General features: G+C 43.5%; 1 protein-coding gene across 1 annotated transcript in view; it reads left to right on the forward strand.

The window, feature by feature from the left end:
• UBAC2 (UBA domain containing 2) overlaps nt 1-22998 on the forward strand; it is an 885094-nt gene that overhangs the window by 636886 nt on the left and 225210 nt on the right. The gene's annotated exons all lie outside the window — the stretch shown is intronic.

Raw genomic sequence — 22998 nt, forward strand, 5'->3', positions numbered from 1 at the left:
CATTAAAAATTATTTTAGATGATAAACATTGGTGTGGTGGGGGACATAACTCAGAAGGGGTTCAATGAATTGAAGGCCAAGGCTATGGCAAAATGCTTCCTTTCCCATCTACTTAATTAATGTCTATATGTTTTCTCAGTGCTTACATTTAAAAAATAATCGGCATGTAATTGGTGCTAAACCTAGTGTTATGTCTACCAAGAATTAATATTCTCTGGATACATGAACTGGTTGAGAAATTCCCACTCATCTCAGTAAGAGATGCATTTTCAATAAAAGTTTTTCTAATTTCTTATTATGAAAAATTTCAAACTGTTGATGAAAAGAGAGTCAAACCCTGTAAAATATTTGAAGAGATGTGTTCTGAGCCATGTGACACAGCCCTCAGAAGATCCTGAGACCATGTACCCAAGGTGGTCGGGCCACAGATTGGTTTTATACATTTTAGGGAGACACGAAGCTTCAATTGATACATGTAAGATGTACATTGGTTTGGTCCAGAAAGGCAGGACAACTGGAAGCAGAGGCTTCCAGGTCATAAGTACATTCAAGGATTTTCTGATTGGCAACTGATTGAGAGTTAAGTTATTGTCTAAAGACTGAGAATCAATAGAAAGAAATGTCTGGGTTAAGATAAGGGGTTGTGGAGACCAAAATTTGTTTGTTTGTTTGTTTTGTTTTGTTTTGTTTTCTTGAGACAGAGTCTTGCTCTGTCACCCAGACTGGAGTGCAGTGGCATGATCTCGGCTCACTGCAAACTCCACCTCCTGGGTTAACGTCATTCTCCTGCCTCAGCCTCCTGAGTAGCTGGTACTACAGGTGCCCGCCACCACGCCTGACTAATTTTCTTTTTGTATTTTTAATAGAGACAGGGTTTCACTGGGTTAGCTAGGATGGTCTCGATCTCCTGACCTCGTGATCTGCCCGCCTCAGCCTCCCAAAGTGCTGAGATTACAGGCATGAGACACTGCGCCCGGCCTGGAGACCAAAGTTTTAACATGCAGGTGAAGCCTCCAGGTAGCAGGCTTCAGAGACAATAGATTATAAATATTTCTTATCAGACTTAAAGAGTCTGTTGTGTCAGTAATTCCAAAAGGGAGGAGGGAATAATGAGACATGCCCGGTTCCCTCTTCCCATCATGGCCTGACCTTGTTTTTCAGGTTAACTTTGGAATATCTTTGCTGAGACAAGGTGTCCATTCAGATGGGTGCGGGCTTAGAGTTTTATTTTTGGTTTACATTCTCCCCCTTCTGGCCAAGATTTGCCAGAGGCAACATTAATGGTCACCACGCTTTTATTTTGTCCCGTAGCATTGCTGGGGTGGCATGGCTGCCTGCCCCAAGTCCATCGTGTCTTCTGTGTGATGCCCTTGTCCATGGGCAATGGGCTTAGAGCCATAATAGCCAATTATACGTTCTAGGCCAGATAGGAAAGGACATGGACAGGCATTCATTACCTCTTAACAATTTTAAAGTAATATAAAAGCCAAAAAACATAAAACCAAAAGTGAGTTTACAAAATTGACTTTATCTATCTTTAAATTCTATATGTTGAGCTACTGTAATCATGGTTTTTGTTACAGACTCATAGCAATTAGCTATTCAACACATAAGCACTGTTAGAACCATTTAGGCTAAGGAATTTAGAGATTTTTGTTGCATCACAATGCTTTTTGGGGTCTCTTAATAATTTGTCCTAAGGTGGCTGAAAAAAACTTTTTTTTTTTTTAGATGGAGTCTTGCTCTGTCCCCCAGGCTGGAGTGCAGTGGTGCAGTCTCGGCTCCCTACAACCTCCACCTCCCGGGTTCAAGTGATTCTCAGCCTCCCGAGTAGCTGGGACTACAGGCGCATGCCACCAGGCCCAGCTAATTTTTGTAATTTTAGTAGAGATGGGGTTTCACCATATTGGTCAGGCTGGTCCCTGACCTCAGGTGATCCACCCACCTCGGCCTCCCAAAGTGCTGGGATTACAGGTGTGAGCCACTGTGCCCGGATGAAAAAAAAATTTTTAAATGCGTATCTTCTTCATAAATCTCATAAGTAGGAGTATTATTTGCAGGAGGTTTTGTCATGAGGTATCCTTATATCCTCTCAGTAATAATTTTATTTTAATTCTATGTGAAGCAGAAAATTCTTCATGGTTGGGATGGGTGAAAAGGTGCCACACATGTAAAAATTCAGGAGGCAAAGTCTTACTTAGACATCTGTGTACCCATCCTTGATGTGGAGGGTCTGAACTAATTCTGTCCCTCAAAACCAGCCCTTACAATCTCATGTACCCACATTTTCCATGATAGTCCCTGGGCCCAGAGGGAGGGTGCCTGTATAGTTTTAGCAGCTGGGCATTTGCAGATCAGGCCAAGTAGAATTCCAAGTAAAGGAGACTCACAGGCTTTGTCAAATCATCCCTAGTCTTCAGAAGATCATGATTCTGGTTTTCTTGCATGAAGTAAAACTATGAGAGATAAGTAATGTTAATAATTTGACAACTAAAAGAGAATGTGTGTGTCAGAACAGAAAAAGGAATCTATTCCATTAGGGTGCCAACTACAAACATGAAGAAAATTATAACCTGGATTCTTGTAGCCAGAAATAATTCATGATTCAATCTGTACTCAAAAACAAAACCCAGGGCTGGAATCTCGTAATAGGTGTTATAGTTTTCCTTTGAAACAATTTCTGTCTTTCCAGCCCTCCTTTTCTACTAAAGAAAAATTATAGGAAGACCAACATTTACTATGGCCTGAGTAAGTCATATTCAGTGGGAGAATATCTGAAATTTATTTAAAGGTTTTATATAAATGGTGAAATGTTCACATCTTAAGTGGGCCATTTAGACAACTTCAGTCACCTGTGTAACCCAAATTCTGGGTGCAGAGGTGATACACAGCACATTACCATCACCCAAAAAGTTCCCTGAAGCCTTTTTTGTTGTTGTTGTTGAGGCAGAGTTTCACTATTGTTGCCCAGGCTGGAGTGTAATGGCATGATCTCAGCTCACTGCAACCTCTGTCCCCCAGGTTCAAGAGATTCTCCTGCCTCAGCCTCCCAAGTAGCTGGGATTACAGGCAGTTGCCACCACACCTGTGTTGCAGGAAGTCAGGGACCCCAAACGGAGGGACCAGCTGAAGCTGAGGCAGAAGAACATAAATTGTGAAGATTTCATGGATATTTATTAGTTCCCAAAATTAATACTTTTATAATTTCTTACACCTGTCTTTACTGCAATCTCTGAACATAAATTGTGAAGATTTCATGGACATTTATTAGTTCCCAAAATGAATACTTTTATAATTTCTTACACCTGTCTTAGTTTAATCTCTTAATCCCATCATCTTCGTAAGCTGAGGATGTGTGTCATCTCAGGACCCTGTGATGATTGCGTTAACTGTACAAATTGTTTGTGAAATGTGCGTTTGAACAATATGAAATCAGTGCACCCTGAAAAAGAACAGAATAACAGCGATTTTCAGGGAACAAGGGAAGATAACCATAAGGTCTGACTGCCTGTGGGGTCAGGCAGAATGGAGCCATATTTTTCTTCTTGCAGAAAGTCTATAGACGGGTGTGCAAGTAGGAGAGATATCACTGAATTCTTTTCCCAGGAAGGAATATTAATAATTGAGACCCTGGGGAAGGAATGCATTCCTGGGGGTAGGCCTCTCTGGGAGTGTGTGTCTTATGTGGTTGAGATAAGGATTGTTATCTGCCCTGGTCTCCTGCAGTGCCCACAGGCTTACTAGGATTGGGAAATTCCAGCCTGGTGAATTCTAGTCAGACCAGTTGTCTTCTCTTGAACCCCGTTTTCTGTTAAGATGTTTGTCAAGACAGTGCGTGCACAGCGGGACACAGACCCTCATCAGTAATTCTAATTTTGCCTTCGCCTTGTGATCATTATGGCCGTTTGAAGCATGTGATCCTTGTGACTTACTCCCTGTTCGTACACCCCTCCCCTTTTAAAATCCCTAATAAAAACTTGCTGGTTTTGCAACTTGAGGTCACCATCACAGTCCTACCAATATGTGATGATACCCCTGGAGGCCCAGCTGTAAAATTTCTGTCTTTGTACTATTTCTCTTTATTTCTCAGACTGGCTGACACTTAGGGAAAACAGAAAGAACCTACATGAAATATTGGGGGCTGGTTCCCCTGACAACCTGGCTAATTTTTGTATTTTTAATAGAGATGGGGTTTCACCATCTTGGCCAGGCTGGTCTTGAACTCCTGACTTCAAGTGATCCACCTGCTTCAGGCTGCCAAAGTGCTGGGATTACAGGTGGGAGCCTCAGCACCAGGCCTCTGATGCCATTTTTGAGTTACTCCTCGCTCCTACTCCTCCCCAGAGGCAACCACTATCTGGTATTCTTATCCCTTAGATTAGTTCGCCTGTTTTTGAACTTCATATTTGTGGAATTGTACCATATGTACTCTCTTGTGTCTGGATGCTTTTGATCAAAATGTTTCCAAGATTTATCTGTGTTATTTCATGTATAAGTAATTTGTTCCTTTCTATCACTGAGTAGAATTCTACTGTATGAATATACCACGGTCCTTTTATCCATTCTCCTACTGATGGACACCTAGGGTGTTTCAGTTTTGGGCTACATTTTCAATCAAATTATGCCTTTAAAAATTGTCATTTATTGGCTGGGTGTGGTGGCTCATGCCTGTAAACCCAGCACTTTGGGAGGTTGAGGCAGGTGGATCACCTGAAGTCAGGAGTTTGAGACCAGCCTGGGCAACATGGTGAAACCCCCATTTCTACTAAAAATACAAAAAAATTAGCCAGGAGTGGTGGCAGGTGCCTGTAATCCCAGCTACTCTGGAGGCTGAGGCAGGAGAATCGCTTGAACATGGGAAGTGGAGGTTGTAGTGAGCTGAGATCATGCCACTGTGCTCCAGCCTGGGGAACAAGAGCAAAACTTACATAAACAGTTTAAGCATGAAACCATCAATATTTATAATATTCCAGAAATGGCCAACGTAGGATGAAAAAAATTAGATGTCAACATAAAAATAAGTAAAGAGGTTCATAGTTGTCCTAAATTATTTTAGGGAATAGATAAGAAAAATTATTTGAACACTGTTGAAGATGATTTCTTTGGAGTCTCTAGTCCTATTCTTTCTGTTACAATTGCTGTGTAACAAATTACCCCAGAATTTGTGGCTTAAAACAACACTATTTTATTTATGCTCAGATACTGGGGGCCAGGAAGTCAGACAGTGGGAGTAACTTGTCTCTGCTCCACAACATCTGGAACCTTGACTGGGAAGACTCAAATGCAGAGTGACCTGAAGGCAGGGCTGGAATCACCTGAAGGCTTCTTCACACACATGTGTCACCCAGGCCTGGCAGGACTTGAGGGCCTGAGCTGCTGACCCCAGGCAGCCAGGTGGCCTCTCTCACTGGCTGAACTCCATGTGTGGCCGCTCGAGTCTCTGAGTGAGAAGGTGGCAGTGAGCAAGGACAAAGAGGCATCACCTTTTTGACCTGCCCTTGGGAGTCCCCCAGTGCCACTTTTGCTCATTTTATAGTTGAAGCAATCTCAGCTTGTAAAGGGATGAATCATGTCCCCTACAAAGACATGTCGAAGTTCTAACCCCGGGTCCCTGTGAATGTGATTTCTTTGGAAATAGCCTGTGCAGGTGCAATCAAGTGAAGATGAATGCACTCAGATGAATCCACCCCCTAACCCAGGATGACTGATGTCCTTATAAGAGAAGGAAATTTGGACACAGAGACAAAGACACAGGAAGAACGCCATGTGAAGATCAGAGATCAGAGACAGAGATCGGAGGCAGAGATTAGAGTGAGGAGTCTATAAGCCAAGGGGTGGGGAATGAGATTTCCTCCAGAGCCTCCAGAAGGAACCAATCCTGCTCTTAACCTGACTCTGGACTTCCAGAACCATGAGAAGATATGTAAAGCCACCCCTAGTTTGTGCTTGCTTGTTGAGGTAGGCCTAGGAAATGAACACACATCCCACTGAGATATAAGGAGAGAGGCTCTAGACCCTACCTCCCCATGAGAGCAACGTCCAAGAGTTGTAAACTCTACAGTTCCCGTAGAAAAAAAAATGAGCTACTGTATTTCAAGCACTTATATTGCTACTCATTGGATAACTCATAATTAAATATAGGTGAAAACAAATCTTTTGTACATAAAACAATTCAAAAGTCCATTTAAAATGCCAGGAAGAGGTCAGGCACTGTGGCTTATGCCTGTAATCCCAATACTTTGGGACACTGAGGTTGGAGAACCACTTGAGGCCAGGAGTTCAAGACTAGCTTGGGCAACATAGTAAGACCCCTGTCTCTACAAAATGACTAAACAATTAGCTGAGTGTGGTGGCACACACTTGTAATCCCAACTAATGAGAAGGCTGAGGTGGGAGGACTGCTTGAGCCCAGGAGGTCAAGGTGGCAGTGAGCCATGATTACTCCACTGCACTCAGCCTGGGCATGAGACCATGTCTTACAAAAACAAAAAAAGAAAGAAAGAAAAAGAATCAGGAAAAGAAAAATATGAATCTCTTTCCCAATAGCTATTATTTATTATCCTTAATTGAGTCTTAGGCTCTAGTTAATTATTCTGTAGTGGCAATTGTCATCCATGGATCTCAGTGTGTTTTGAGAACACCATCAATTAGGCAATCATCTTGGATAGATTTGGGTCATATCTTGTATCTCAGAAAATTGAAACTGAAGTAATCAGTTTGGACCAACTGCAACCCAGATGGTCAATCAGTGTGGTTTCATTAAAATGTCATTGTCCTGTCTGTGGTCAAACTCTAACCCCAAAGAGGAACTGAATTGGCTTTTCAAAGCCTTCCTCGGGGAAGAATGCCAGTCTCGCACCAACGTCTCTTCCCTTTTTCCACCAATGTGGCTTGGAACACACCTAAGAGTATCCTTAGTGTCTTCACATTGGTTCATTGATTTTTTCATCTGAAAAAAGTCTCTTTTTGTAGAAACTAACATGCCACAGATCCTGTTACAGAAAATAGGCAGTACAGAATTTTACAAGTTCCTGGCATATTATCAAAAGAGCTCATTAATTTGTGAAAAATGTGGTAAAAGTGTGGAGACTTGCCCGACAAAACCACTGACCGATGAATTTTTCTTTTTCTTTTTCCTTTTTTTTTTTTTTGAGACAGAGTCTCACTCTGTTGCCCAGGCTGGAGTGCAATGGCGTGATCTTGGCTCACTGCAACCTCTGCCTCCTGTGTTCAAGCGATTCTCCTGCCTCAGCCTCCTGAGTAGCTGGGATTACAGGCACACACCACCACGCCCGGCTAATTTTTGTATTTTTAGTAGAGACGGGGTTTCGCCATGTTGGCCAGGCTTGTCTCAAACTCCTGACCTTGTGATCCACCTGCCTCAGCCTCCCAAAGTGCTGAGATTACAGGCGTGAGCCACCGCGCCCAGCCTGAATTTTTAATTTGGATATCCTGGAGCCTCACCGAAACCTAAGGGTCATAGGTGAACCCAACCATTGGGGAAAGGGGGAGGTAAGTACTGTACCCTTGTGTAATATTTTTATAATTGTTCTTCTAGAAAATGTTCACGTTTTACATGTCAGGATAGCAGAGTGTAGCACATAATTATTGCTAGCTATTTAATCTGTATTTGTTTTCTCCTCAATTGAGTTATAAGCCTCTTGAAGGCAGGAAATGTTTTTTTGCTTTTGTTTTTTTCTGTCGCTCACAGTTCCATCACTGGACTAGGTACATAACAGGTACTTAACCTGGGGGTGACAGTCAAAATCTTTAGCAACTGACCAATTAGAAAGAGCACTGGCCATAGCACTAAGAGCCCCCCAGCTGTGCCAGGCACTCTAGTTACTGGATTATAGGAAAGTCCAAGGAAATTCCAGGGAAGGAACCAAAGCAGTGGAAAATATCTGGGGGCCCTGGGGTGGTAGCTGTTTACCACGCAGTACAGGACCATTTATATAGTTTGACAATCAATATGTAGCTATAGCAGTAAATACAAGCTGAATATCAGACCAGAAAAGTGAACATTTTCTTTAAAAAGAAAAAACATGCAGGCCGGGTGCAGTGGCTCACTCCTGTAATCCCAGTACTTTGGGAGGCTGAAGTGGGCAAATAACTTGAGGTCAGGAGTTTGAGATCAACCTGACCAATATGGCAAAACCCATCTCTACTAAAAATACAAAAATTAGCCAGGCACGGTGGCAAGCACCTGTAGTCCCAGCTACTCAGGAGGCTGAGGCAGGAGAATCACTTTGAGCCTCAGAGGCAGAGGTTGCAGTGAGCCAAGATCGAGCCACTGCACTCCAGCCTGAGAGACAGATGAGAGACTCCATCTCAAAAAAAAAAAAAAAAAAAAAAAAAAACCCTACAAAACTGTTATTATTATCTCCTTTTACCAGAAGAGTTCACTGAGGTCCGAGATACAACGTTATGCTCTCAGAATTACCCCCAATAAGTTAACCGCAGGACAGGAAACCAGCAACCAGTGTCCTTGGCTCCAAATTTCACTGACCGGACAATCGGATGTATTGGGTGATATTATGGCTCTGCCTCTGTTCCCTCGGGTCCCTTTCTACTGTTTTTGTAGAATCTCTTCGGGATTCCATTGATTTTCAAAAGTGATATGTGCTGCTCTTCTGTGGAGAACCACCATCTAGTACTGGGGGGAGTCTAAAACCTGTGACTTGACCAATGGGGTGCTGGGGCAGGAAGCCCAGCGCCCTCGCCTGGGGTGCCCACTCTATGTTGCTGGCTGTGGGACTTGGCCTAGCTGGCCCCTTCCGAGGCTTCCTCTGCTTCTCTGTCCACCTCCCTAGTCCCTTGGTGGCTCCAACGGTGGGCACCCCCTTAGGAAGTCACTCCCACGCCAATCGAATTCTAGGGAATCCCCTGCACAGGCTGGGTGGCTTCAAACCGCAGAAATGTATTCTCTCCCAGTTCTGCAGGCTTGGAGTCCCGCAGGAAGTTGTCCGGCAGGCCAGCCTCCCTCTGAAGGCTCTAGGGGAGAAGCCGTTCCAGGCCTTTCTCTTGTTTCTGGTGTTGCCGTCAGTCTTTGGCTTTCCTTGGCTTCTAGAAGCGTCCCTCCCACCTCTGCCTCTGTCTTCCCATGGTATTTTTCCTGTGTCCTGATTCCTGTTTTTATAAGAACACCTGCCATATTGGATTCATGGCCTAACTCTAATGAGTATGACCTCATCTTTGCTTGATGACATCTGCAAAGGCCCTGTTTCCAAATAAGGCCACAGTCACAGGTGCAGGGGCAGGTATTGGCTAGGGCTGGGAGGGGAAAATCTGTTCCAGGTCCCTCTCCCCTTGGCCATCTTCTCTCTATGTCTCTTCACATCGCCTTCCCTCTGTGCATGTCTGTCTCTGTGTCCAAATGTTCCCTTTTTCTAAGGACACCAGTCATCGTGGATTGAGGCCCACTCTAATGACCTCGCTCTAATTTGATTGCCTCTGTAAAGAGTATTTACAAATAAGGTGACATTCTGAGGTATTGGGGGTTCAACATATGAATGGGGGGGCACAATTTAACCCATAACAGCAACCTAAGCCATTTTATGTATTAATATTTCATGAAGATCAAGAATATAAACACAAAAAATAGCATGCACTATACAGAACACAGTAGTCATAGTTGCCAATTGTTATTCAAATATCTTAGAATAATTTTTGTTTTTTTGAGATAGAGTCTCATTCTGTCACCTAGGCTGGAGTGCGGTGACATGATCTTGGCTCACTGCAATCTCTGCCTCCTGGGTTCAAGTGATTCTCCTGACTCAGCCTTCCAGGTAGCTGGGACTAAAGGCATATGCTACCATACCCAGCTAATTTTTGTATTTTGAGTAGAGACGGGGTTTCACCATGTTGGCCAGGCTGGTCTCAAACTCCTGACCTCAGGTGTCCGTCTACCTCGGCCTCCCAAAGTGCTGGAATTACAGACGTGAGCCACCATGCTTGGCCTACATATCTCAAAATAATTTTTTTAAAATTTCTCTGAATCATTGGCCATAAAATCAGAAATGTTATTACAGCTTTATTTATGGGACTTATGGATTTTACGACATTTGTGCTTTTATTTTCTATAGTTAAGTTTAGATTCTATTTCTGCTAAGTACCTGTTTTGAATTGGAAATCATATGCCCTTAAGTATTGTTTTAAAAGAAACAAATGACTCACTAATAACACCATAAGTAACCCATACAATGGGCAATCATGTGAGCTCTGACATCAGAGTGCTTAGATTTGCATCCTGGCTCTGTAACTTACTAGCTGTGTGACCTTAAGGTAAGCCCATTAAACTATGACTTTCATTTCTTCATCTTTAATGAAGAGATGAGGGCAGTACTGTTGTTGTTACTATTATTAGTATTTAGAAACAAGGTCTCTCTCACTCTGTTGCTCAAGCTGGAGTGCAATAGCCCTATAATAACTCACTGCAACCTGAATTCCTGAGCTGAAGCAACCTGCCTGCTTCAGCCTCCTGAGTAGCTAAGACTGTAGACATGCACCACCATGCCTGGCTAATTTTTAATTTTTTTTTTTTAAGAGAAAAGGTCTTACTATGTTACCCAGGTTGGCTTCAAACTTTTGGCCTCAAGTGATCCTCCTGCCTCAGCCTCCCAAGTTGCTGAAATTACAGGCATAAGCCACTGTGCCTGGGCTAGTACTGTTATTTTGAAGCACTTTGCACAGTATTTGCTCAGAATAAACACCCACCAAATATTAGCTATTATTTTGTCTGCAGTATGGGTATGTATGTGTTTGTTTAGTAAGAGACGGAGTCTCACTCTGTCGCCCAGGCTGGAGTGCAGTGGCGCAATCTTGGCTCACTGCAACCTCCACCTCCCGGGTTCACACCATTCTCCTGCTTCAGCCTCCCAGGTAGCTGGGACTACAGGTGCCCAACACCATGCCTGGCTAATTTTTGTATTTTTAGTAGAGACTGGGTTTCTCCATGTTGGCTGGGCTTGAAGTATTAGCTTATACACAATAATTCTGAAAAGGAAAAGATGTAATAGATGTGGAATTTTTACAATCTCTCTAAGTAAAACCTTACATTTTCTAGAAAAGTATTACTAATATTTTCCTTTAAAATGACCTCATATAATCAGTTCTTTTCTTTCTTTCTTTCTTTTTTTTTTGAGATGGAGTCTTACTCTTTCACCCAGGCTAGAATGCAGTGGTATGATCTTGGCTCACTGCAACCTCTGCCTCCTGGGTTCAAGGGATTCTCCTGCCTCAGCCTCCTGAATAGCTGGGATTACAGGTGTACCCCGCTACGTCTGGCTAATTTTTGTACTTTTAATAGAGATGGGATTTCACCATGTTGGCCAGGCTGGTCTTGAACTCCTGACCTCAAGTGATCCACCCACCTCAGCCTCCCATGGTGCTGGGATTACAGGTGTGAGCCACTGCGCCTGGCCAACCAGTTCTTTTCTCTTTGTCTTAACAGTTTGGTAAAAATAGGTCATTCTTAAATATGGTACAAATTAAAACATCATAAAAGGAAATACTGGAAACAGTAAATTTCTTCTCCTTTATTCCAAATTCTCACATCCCCTTTCCAGAGACAACCACTTACATATCTTCCGAGAAACAATTTCTGCATATGCAAGCAATAGCTCTAATGTATGTGCGTAAGTCCCTACCCACATTTGTATATGATAGCATCTTGTATCTTCTGCATGTTGCTTTTTATAATTAATGATACATCTAGAAAATTTATCTTATCCATACCAAGTAATATCGTTTCATTCTTTTCACTGCTGCATTGTCTACTCTATGGACGTACCAGAATTTACTTACCCAGCCCCTACCAATGGGCATTTGGCTGCTTTCTTTTGTTGCTGCAATGTGCATTTGCATCTTCATGTTCATGTGCAAATATATCTGTAAGATACATTCCTAGATGTAGAACTGCCAAATCAATGAGCATATGCCTGTTAAAATTTGGTTGGTGCTTTTTAAATTGCCCTCTAAAGAGGATGAACCAATGGCACCAGGCCCCCTCATCACCATCCAGGCATTTTTACACTTTTTGAATTTTTCCAATTTTCTAAGTGTCAACTGCATCTCATTCAACTTTGAATTTGTATTTTTCTTATTAGAGTGAGACTGAGCATCTTTTCATTTGTTTAGAAAGACTTAGCTGGGCACGGTGGCTCACGCCTATAATCTCAGCACTTTGAGAGGCCCAGGCAGGTGGATCACTTGAGGTCAGGAGATCGAGACCAGCCTGACCAACATGGTAAAACCCTGTCTCTATTAAAAACACAAAAATTAGCCGGATGTGGTGGCAGGAGCCTGTAATCCCAGCTACTCGGGAGGCTGAGGCAGGAGAATTGCTTGAACCCGGGAGGTGGAGGTTGCAGTGAGCCGAGATCGCACCACTACACTCCAGCCTGGGTGACAGAGTGAGATTCAGTCTCAAAAAAAAAAAAAAAACAAAACAAATAAACAAACAAAAAAACAACAAAATGCTTTATACTTTATTATGAACTATTCAAAATTGGCCCATTTTCTCTTTGAATATTATTTTTTCTAATAATCTGTATTAGCCCTTTTTATATTAATGAGTCTAACCTTGAGCAGGTCTGTTGTGATATTTTTCCTGTTTAATAATTCATTGTTGATTTTGTTACTGTCTTTTTTGTCTGGTAGACATTTTTAATTCTTTTTTTCTTCTTTGGTTACATGTATTAGTAAGCCAGGAGATCACTGCAGTTCTCCACGTGGGAGGGTGAGTTGGCTTGGGGTGGAGTGAGGCTGGTGGGTGCGGAGAGAAATGATAGGTTTGAGGATATAGATACTGTGTTTCTGGAACCAACAAGCTTGGCTGATTTATTAAATATGGCGGTAGGGAGACGTGGGGCGGATGAGGTGGGAGAAAGAGAGGTTGACTCTGAGGCTTCAGGGCTAAGTAACCATGTGGACAATGATGTAACTGACAGATGGGCAAGACTTTAGGAAGAGCCAGTCTCCAACCTGTTTTGGAAACCTGCTTCCACATGCCTGGTTTCAAGACACCATACACGTTCGGGTCTTGTTCACTCATGGTCGACTGAGGTTCTTTCCATCAAAGTGAGATGTTGAGTCAGATATGCATTGAGAGTGTCTGAAACCGTCATTACTATGTTGCATATATTCCTAGGTAATGACTTAGAGATCAAGAGCGCTGACACAATGCCTGCCATGTTGTGGCCTCACCCTGGGTCTGCTTTTGATCTCTTCTGGGGACTTCAGCACACCATGCAATAAATGGGGACACACTGACCCACCTCTGTGTCTGGGCCTGAGTTAAATAAATTTGATCAGATTTCCCTGAGTTCACAAGTATTTGATGAATCAAGTCCATTTAGCAACTTGGCCTGGCAAGCCAGGAGCAAACAAAAACAGACTCGTCTGTGCGTGCCCTCAGGGCCATGGTCTGTGAGCACTGTGGGTGAAGGCAGAGGAGGGGGTTGACTTTTTTAAGAGGCTTTGAAAATATAAAATTCCACATGGATGACTAATATTTCTATGCAGCATAATAGGTGTTGGCAACCAATGTGAAGAAATTCTTGTTGAAAGAGAAAAAAACAATGTTATGGAATAATCTCCTCTGGGAACTAAAGCCAATTACAACGAAATACTTAAAAGTCTATTTTAATTCCTATCTTATTCATGTGTTCCTTTGACAGTAAGTGAAGTGCATAGCACTATGGGACATGTCTAAAATCAGCTGCTAACTATCATTTGGCTCAACTGCTGAGGCCAATTATCAATTCCTTGTGCTATATTGTATTGCCTGGAACCTGGTTTTGCTCATGTGTATTGTATTGTGTTGTATCGTATTGTATTGTATTATATTGCATCGTATCGTATCGTATTTATCGTATCGTATCATATCGTATTGTATCGTATCGATCTATTTGCTTGTTTCTGTAGAGCTGGAGTCTCACCATTTTGCCCAAGCTGGTCTCAAACTCCTGGGCTCAAGCAATCCTCCCACCTCAGCTTCTGGAAGTTCTGGGGTTACAGGCATGAGCCACCACACCGGGCCATGTCTATTTTATTCTTGACACGTGGCCATATTTGCAGTGAGATTAAGTATGGGAGTGGCCATGTGACTCAGCGGAGTGAAGAGACCAGAGCAGCAAGACCTACTCAAGGTAGACAGAGCAAGTGGTCCCCTGCAGGTGCAGCATTGTCTTGATGGCTTCTAAGACTTTCTTTCCCTGGGCTGAATGGTCACATCACTGGAATTATTCTCTGGCATGACAGTGTTATATCTTGATGGCTACTGTTCAAATGCTTTCTTTTAACCTGGAAGTTAAAAAGACCTGTTAAGTCACAATATCCGCGTAAATGGATTAGCTAGAATTGACTCACCTTACCAAACAGGTGTATAGGACTCCAAAGGGGCCCAGGAGACATACAGAACCACTAACTGCCAGTTCCAGGTGGGGATTTCTAGCCAGCAAAGTGGGAAGTGCACACAGCCTCTGCCAGACTCAAGGGCCCCAAGGAGAGGGCCCATGGCCGCTTTGTCCATCCAGATACCCTTGCCAGTTAAAGCCATATGTGGAACACACCAGTGGCCATTCTTGAAGCCTGTGTTGATGAAGGAATATGTGAACTGGCTACAGGGAGGGGAGTTAGACTCCATAAAGAGGCAGGGATGCCAGGGGCTGCTTGACATCAGCTCCCCTATCCCAAATCTTCCACAAGACCCGGCCCAGGCACAGTGATAGCTCCTGAGAAGATGAAAAGAAACAAAATGACATATTCTGCAAACAATTTTTTGTCTAATTTTTTAAAATTTAAAAAAATCAGGAAAAAAGTCATCTGCAAGAAAAAAATAACACTCTTTTACATTTTTTTTTACTTTTAGAGGTAAGATATATTCACAGAGCAATGCACACCAATCTGAACTGAACAGCTCTACGAAAACTATTCCAAGTGACTTTGCATGCTTTCTCACTTGCTTCCTGAATTTTGTAAAATTTCAAGTGAAACACTTGACTTGCTTTGTCCAAGAGAATGTGGTAGAAGTGACACTCTGGGACTTCTGAGGACGGGTCACAATATGCCTTGCAGCTTCTGCTTAGGAATCTTGGATCTCTTGTCCTTGGAATGCTCCCTCTGCGAGCCCAGATATCATGCTGTGAAAGCTACATGGTGAGGCTGAGTGGGAGTGCTGTGAGGGACAGACCCAGCTGAACTTCCAGCCAGTAGCCAACTTCAATGCACATCATGAGAGTGGGCTCCCATGGATGTTCAGCCCAGCCGAGTCTTCAGAGGACTGAAGGCCCAGTTGACATTTCATTGCAACTGCATGACAGACCCCAAAAGAGAACTTCCCAACTGAGCTCAGCCAACCCACAGGACTGTGGGTGGCTTGGTATGTAGGAAGAGATGACGGAACTGCCTGCCATTCTGGGTGAAATCAGGGTCAGGAAAAATAAAATAAATAAACATATGTTGAACATAAGACTCTGGAAGATACAAAGAATATGTATATAGCTGAGATGGGGAGAAAGGACGTTTGTATAAGAGAGTGACAGAAGGTTCAAGGTAGCACACGACTCCTAAATACAGGTGTGCAGGGGACAAAAAGATCCGTGAAGTCTAGAAAGTCTCTATGGAGAGGAGAGATTTGAAATGAGAATGAAAAGATAGGGGAGTAGACTCAGGCAGAGAGGAAGCATGAGGCATGGGTTCAAGCGTGGTTTTAGAAATGGGCCTAAATTGAAAGATCAAAGAGATGGACTTGGCTGGAACACAGAATTTGCAAACTCATGTAGTGGATGATAAAGTTGGATGGACCCTGAATAACAAGGAAACCTGCTTTTCACGAGAAAGGTTAGGGCAAGAGTTTTAGATTGAAGGCTGTCCGTGCTTAAGTGAGGGTAAGGCCATGGAGGAGAAGGTCTCCAAAAAATGAGCTTCAAAATAACTTTGTAGGAAGAATATAATCATTTAAACCCATCACTTCTTTTTTTATAAAATCCAGTTTCCTCAAAAGCAACTCCACACTGAATAGCAGGAAAAAGGGGGGCCATGCAAAGAGGGACCCGCTCAAAATTCTCAGCATTAAAGAGGACAGCTGCAATCATGAGCAGTTTCATCCCAACAAAGGAGAAATGTGGGGTCAAGAGTAATCTGATTGAGCTGGGTGTGGTGGCTCATGCCTGTAATCCTAGCACTTTGGGAGGCCAAGGCAAGTGGATCACCTGAGGTTGGGAGTTCGAGACCAGCCTGGCCAACACAGTGTAACCCTGTCTCTACTAAAAATAAAAAAAGTAGCAGGGTGTGGTCGCACATGCCTGTAGTCCCAGGTACTCAGGAGGCTGAGGCACGAGAATCACTTGAACTCAGGAGGCAGAGGTTGCAGTGAGCTGAGATCACGCCACTGCACTCCAGCCTGAGTGATAGAGTGAGACGGTCTCAAAAACAAAACACGACAGAAACAACAACAATAACAAAATGCCAAAAGGAATCTAATTGAAGCTGAGGCCACTGATACCAGAGAGTAAGGACAGGGCCATTGCAGATATCTCAGTTACTCGTGAAGCCAGTTTCAGGAAGGGGCCACATCCTCTTCAGCCAAGTACTCCAGGCTTAGGGTTTTGCAACGCCGTCATAGGGTAGGTGCTCTGAAAGCAGACGCTGAGATGGAATTTGGGGTGTGACATACTTATCAGGGGCCAGGAATGGTGGCTCACACCTGTAATACCAGCAATTTGGGAGGCTGAGGGTGGGCAGATCACTTGAGGTCAGGAGTTCAAGACCAGCCTGGCCAGCAGGCTTTACTGAAAATACAAAAATTAGCTCGATGTGGTGGCGCACACATGTAGTCCCAGCTACTGTGGTGGATGAGGCACGAGAATTGCTTGAACTCTGGCGGGGGAGGTTGCAGTGAGCCAAGATTACACCACTGCACTCCAGCCTGGGTAACAGAGTAAGACCCGGTCTCAAAAAAAAAAAAGAAAGAAAAAGAAAAAGAAAAGAAAAGAAAAGAAAAGAAATCAGATCAACATCCTTAAAGAAAAGTGGTTCCTAGCACTTTGAGAGGCCAAAGTGGGAGGATTGCTTGAGCCTGGGAGTTTGTGACCAGCCTGGGCAACAGTACGATACCTTTTCTCTACAAAAAACAAACAAACAACAAACAAACCCATAGTCTTAGCTATTCAAGAGGCTGAGGCGAAAGCGTTGCTTGAACCCAGGAGTTCGAGGTTGCAGTGAGTTATGATTGCACCACTGCATTCCAGCTAGGTTACGGAGTGAGACTGCTTCTAAAAAATAATAAAGGACAGTGGGAAAAATTAAGAATATGTAGAGGTCAGGCATGGTGGCTCACACCTGTAATCCCAGCACTTTGGGAGGCTGAGGTGGGCGGATCACGAGGTCAGGAGATCGAGACCATCCCGGCTAACATGGTGAAACCCCGTCCCTACTAAAAATACAAAAAATTAGCCAGGCGTGGTGGCGGGCGCCTGCAGTCCCAGCTACTCAGGAGGCTGAGGCAGGAGAATTGCTTGAACCCCAGGAGGCAGAGGTTGCAGTGAGCTGAGCTCACACCACTGCACTCCAGCCTGGGTGACAAAGCGAGACTTTGTCTCAGGAAAAAAAAAAAAAAAGAATAGGTAGAGGTGAAGACGTCGAAATGCAATGCAGACCTAACAAAGTCTTGGCCAACCCAGTGAGGAGCTTTGGAGTGAATATTGCCCGTTGGAGATGTATTGCCTTGGCCTGCAATGACTGGATCTTTATACCCACAACTTACTCACCAGATGTGAGTTGCCCCAGGAAGGGCATGACCCCAGGTGGGGTGACCCCCTGTGTTTGAGACAGACCCTAACAGAGCTGCTGGGTGGGGGCTGCCTGCTCACCATGCCCCACCACAGCTGGGCATCCAGTGCTTCCGAGGAGCAGAGTCCTCGGTCCCCACCCACCCAAAGTCCATATTGGACTGTGGCTCTTTTGGACAAGCCAGTGAGAGTTGGGTGTTGTACATTACAGTAGCAAGCCTCTCCTGACTGATACATACCACACCTCTTAGATTCTGATGAAATTGCCAGTGACTTCATAAGTGACACCTATCCTGTGTCTGTACCCTGGGTCTGCAGAGCACAGGACACAACTGCTGCTCTTGGATATCTAACACTGGAGCCACTCTTTTTTAAAAATCAGCAAGTAAAAAATCGTCTATATTTATGATGTATAACATGGAGTTCTGACATATGTATATATTGTGGAATGGCTAAATCAAGCTATTTAAAATATGCATTACTTCATACACTTATCTTTTTTTGTAATGAGAACATTTCAAATCCACTCTCTTAGCTAGTTTGGTACACAATATATTATTCTAAACTGTGGTCATCACAATGTACAGTAGATCTCAAGGCCAGGCATGGTGGCTCATGTCTGTAATCCTTGCACTTTGGGAGGCCTAGGCGGGAGGATTGCTTGAGGCCAGGAATTCAAGACCAGTCAGGGCAATATAGCCAGAAGTTGTCTCTACAAATAATAATAATAATAATTAGTCAGGCATAGTGGCACATGCCTGTAGTCCTAGCTGAGGCAAGAAGATTGCTTGAACCCAGGAGTTCAAGTCTGCAGTGAGCCAAGTTTGCACCACTGCACTCCAGTCTGGATGACAGAGCAAGACCCTGTCTCTGAAAAATAAAAAAGAGATGTATTGAACTTATTCCTCCTGTCTAGCTGATAGTACGTATCCTTTGGTCAACATTTCCCCAATATCCCTAACCCCAGCCTCTTGTAATCACCATTTTATTTTGTTTCTATAAGTTGCGACTTCTTTAGATTCCATGTAAGTGAGATTATGTGGCATGTGTTTTTCTGTGCCTGGCTTATTTCACTGAATATAGCAGTCCCCAATCTTTTTGGCACCAGGGACCAGTTTTGTGGAAGACAATTTTTCCACGGACAGGGCAAGTGGGGTGGTTTGGGAATGATTCAAGCACTTGACTTTTATTGTGCACTTTATTTCTATTATTACTATATCATCATATATAATGAAATAATTATACAACTCACCATAATGTAGAATCAGTGGGAGACCTGAGCTTGTTTTCGTGCAATTAGATGGTCCCATCTGGGGGTGCTGGAATACAGTGAGAGATGATCAGGCACTGGATTCTCATAAAGAGTGCACAACTTAGATCCCTTGTGTGCGCAGTTCCCAATAGGGTTTGTGCTCCTATGAGAATCTAATGCTGCCGCTGATCTGACAGGAGGCGGAGCTCGGCCAGTAATGAGAGTGATGGGGAGCGGCTGTAAATACAGATGAAGGTTCACTCACTTGCCCACTGCTCACCTCCTGCTGTGTGGCCCAATTCCTAACAGGTCACAGATCACTACTGATTCTTAGCTCAGGAATTAGGGATCTGACTTAACACAATGTCCTCCAGGTTCATCCATGTTGTCATAAATGACAGAATTTCCTTCTTTTTAAAGGCTGAATAGTATTCCCTTGTGTATATATACCACGTTTTATCAGTTATCTTTGTTGTGTGTGTGTTTTTGTTGTTGTTGTTGGTTTTGTTTGTTTGTTTGTTTGTTTGAGAGAGAGGGTCTCACTCTGTTGCCCAGGCTGGAATGCAGTGGCACTATTACAACTCATTGTAGCCTCAACCTCCTGGGCTTAAGAGGATCCTCCCACTTCAGCCTCCCAAGTGGCTGGGACTACAAATGTGCACCACCACACCTGGCTAAGTTTTGAATTTTTCTGTAGAGATGGGGTCTCACTACATTGCCCAGGCTGGCCTCAATCTTCTGGGCTCAAGCCATCCTCCTGCCTCAGCTTCCCAAGTGCTGGGATTGCAGGTGTGAGCCACTGCTCTGAGTCTTATTTATCTGTTGATGGATACTTAGTTTGATTCCATATCCCAACTACTGAGAATAGTGATGCAGTAAAGATGGGAATGCAAATATCTCTTTGACATACTGATTTCATGTCCTGCAGATATACCCAGAAGTGGGATTGCTGAATCTATGTTTATTTTTTTGAGGGGACCGCCATACTGTTTTCCATAATGGTTGTACTAACTTACATTCCCACGAACAAGGATTCCCTTTTCTCCACATTCTCACCCACACTTGTTATCTTTTATCTTTTTTATAATAACCATCCTAACAGGTTTGAGGTGATACCCTGTTGTGGTTTTAATTTTCATTTCCCTGATGATTAGTGATACTGAGCATTTTCTCATATACCATTTGGATATTTATATGTCTTATTTTCAGAAGTATCTATTTAGGTCCTTTGCCTACTTTTAAACTGGGTGATTTGTCTTCTTTCTATTTTTTTTTTCTTTTTGAGACGAAGTCTCACTCTATTGCCCAGGCTAGAGTGCAGTGGTGCAGTCTTGGCTCACTGCAACCTCCGCCTCTTGGGTTCAAGCGATTCTTCTGCCTCCACCTCCCAAGTAGCTGGGATTACAGGCGCCCATCAACATGACTGGCTATTTTTGTATTTTTAGTAGAGACAGGTTTTCACCATGTTGACCAGGCTGGTCTTGAACTCCAGACTTCAAGTGATCCACCTGCCTTGGCCTGCCAAAGTGCTGGGATTACAGGCGTGAGCCACTATGCCTGGTCTGTTTTCTTTCTATTGAGTTGTTTAATTCCTTACATATTTTAGATATATTATTCTTATCAGATCTATGATTTGCAAACACTTTCTCCCGTGCTGCAGGCTGTCTCAGTCTATTGATTGTGCCCTTTGCTGTGCAGAAGCTTTTTAGTTTGATCTAATCCCATTTGTCTATTTTTGCTTTTGTTGCCCGTGCCCTTGGAGTCATATCCAAAGAAATGCCCAGACCAGTATCACGTAGCTTTTCCCCTGCTTCTTCCTAGCAGTTTTGCAGTTTCAGGTCTCTGGTTTGTCTTTAGTCCAGTTGGGGTTGATTTTGGGTATGGTCTGTGCTATGCTCCTTTGGGCCCCAGGCGAGCCCCTCCAGATGCCCTTGTTATTTCACTGTTCATCAGTGTCCATCAGCGAAGCTGCCTTAACAGGCCATTTCCCCGAGGGCAGTTAGCCCTGTCTCTCAGAAGAGGCTCTGACGTCCAGCGCTCCCTGCTTTACTGATGCGTCACCTCTGCCTCCTACAACTCTGTTAACAGGCCTTTGAGCTTCACTGCCCCCTGGAAAGTGCCCAGAATCTCTCCCACATTTTCTTGAATGTGTACTTTGAGATTAGGAGCTGTCTCTACACAACAGAGCCTGACCCACAGTGCGGAAGCTTTCAATGACATGACCGGCCCACTGGGTTCCCAGAGAAGTAGAAATTGATTTTCATATTCCCCTCAAGTTGTCTTTTGTGTTCCCAGAGAGAGAGAGATACACAGATTCATTCCATTTTTTGCTGTAGAATGAGTCAGAGTATAAACCAATCATTTGAACACAACTGACCACATTTTCATGTATTAAGCTCAGAAGCCCTCAGTAGATTTAGTAAATGAATGGATTTCTCTGGCTTCTCATACTTGCCAAACGTGTGTTTCAATCGTCTTGGCTTCACAGATTTTACCGACTCAGCAATACAAGGTGGAAAGAGGTCTGGATACTGTTGTCTGTCTCCTGGAGGTGCCTTGACGCTAGATGACCCCATGTGTAGATGTGGGCTGTGATTCGAGGAGTTAGCGCTGACAGTGCGGATGAGTGAAAATGTTTTGTAGTATTTTGCTTCTGGAAAAAAAAAAAAATACATTTATGGTGGTATGAAAATCAGCCTAGGCCCATGGGCATGTATTTTTGCTGAAAAGAAACAATTGAGAATCTCTGATCTAAATAGCCCTGGATATCTTCAGGCTTAGCACGCAAACACCTTTGTCCTTTGTATTAATCTGAATTGCTTGTCATATTATCAGAACTACATTCCTTTTATGTGAAACATCCGAGTGACAGATGGCTCAAAGTTATCATAGAGACATTACAGTTCAATCTCCTCAAGTGACCGTCACAGATCTAATAATGCACAGAACTGGGAAGAAAATCAAATGTTCTGAGGCAGAAATTTCAAGAAGCTTCCAAAGAAGGAGATGTCATTACTCTGACATTCACAAATGTAGGCAAATTCAGGCCTCTGAGGAGTAAACTGATGCTAGAAGGAATATGATTACATGTAAAAGAACTCCATATGCTATAAAGTACTCTATTAAATGAAGGTTATCATTGCCTCTTTTATTATAAACATTTATTGAGCATCCGTAATATGCCAGGCTCTGTTCTTAGCCATTTAGATTCATCGGCAATCAATTCAAAGTCTGTGAAGCATGAGCTCTAGTTCAGGACACATAATTTAGAACTGATTTCTCATATAAGATCAGGAGGTAACTGACGATACTTTGCTATAGAATAAAGCAAGTCAGTGTGTAGACAGGGACAGGTGCTGCTATTTTACATGGTGTGGTCAGGGAAGGCCTCGCCAAGAAGGCAACACCGGAGTGGAGGCTTAAGTGGTGGGAAGCAGTGAGCCATGAGGAGACCCAAAGGGAGAGGGGAAAGAAGGGGAAAGACATGAACATGATACGCTCAGCATACAGCTGTGGCTTCCAGCCATGGGCTGGGATGAGGGTACCCAGAGAGAGAAGATTGAGAGGATCTGGACAGATGAGAGAGGAAGGGCACTCTCAGGGCACTCCATCACTCAGACAGTACAAAGAGGGGAAGAGCCATCAATGGAAGTGAAGAAGTAGCAACAAGTCAGCGGGGGCAAAACCTGGAGTCAGATGGGAGATGTTCCTGAAGTCAAGTGAAGAAGCTGCCTCAGAAGGAGACGAGCAAGTGCTGGTCCATATAGCAACAAACGTTACCATTAGATCCTCACCTTCCCTGACACACAAAACAGGCCCCCCTTGGATGAAAAACCTAACTGTAAAGGGCAAAACAAAAAACAACTTTTTGAAGGAGATATAGAGGCAGATATTTTTGTGACCTCAACGAATGAAAGCATGTCTTTAAAAAGACATAAATAGCTCATGCCACAA

This window comes from Macaca thibetana, chromosome 17 (assembly GCF_024542745.1).
Source record: "Macaca thibetana thibetana isolate TM-01 chromosome 17, ASM2454274v1, whole genome shotgun sequence".
Taxonomy (NCBI): Eukaryota; Metazoa; Chordata; class Mammalia; order Primates; family Cercopithecidae; genus Macaca; species Macaca thibetana.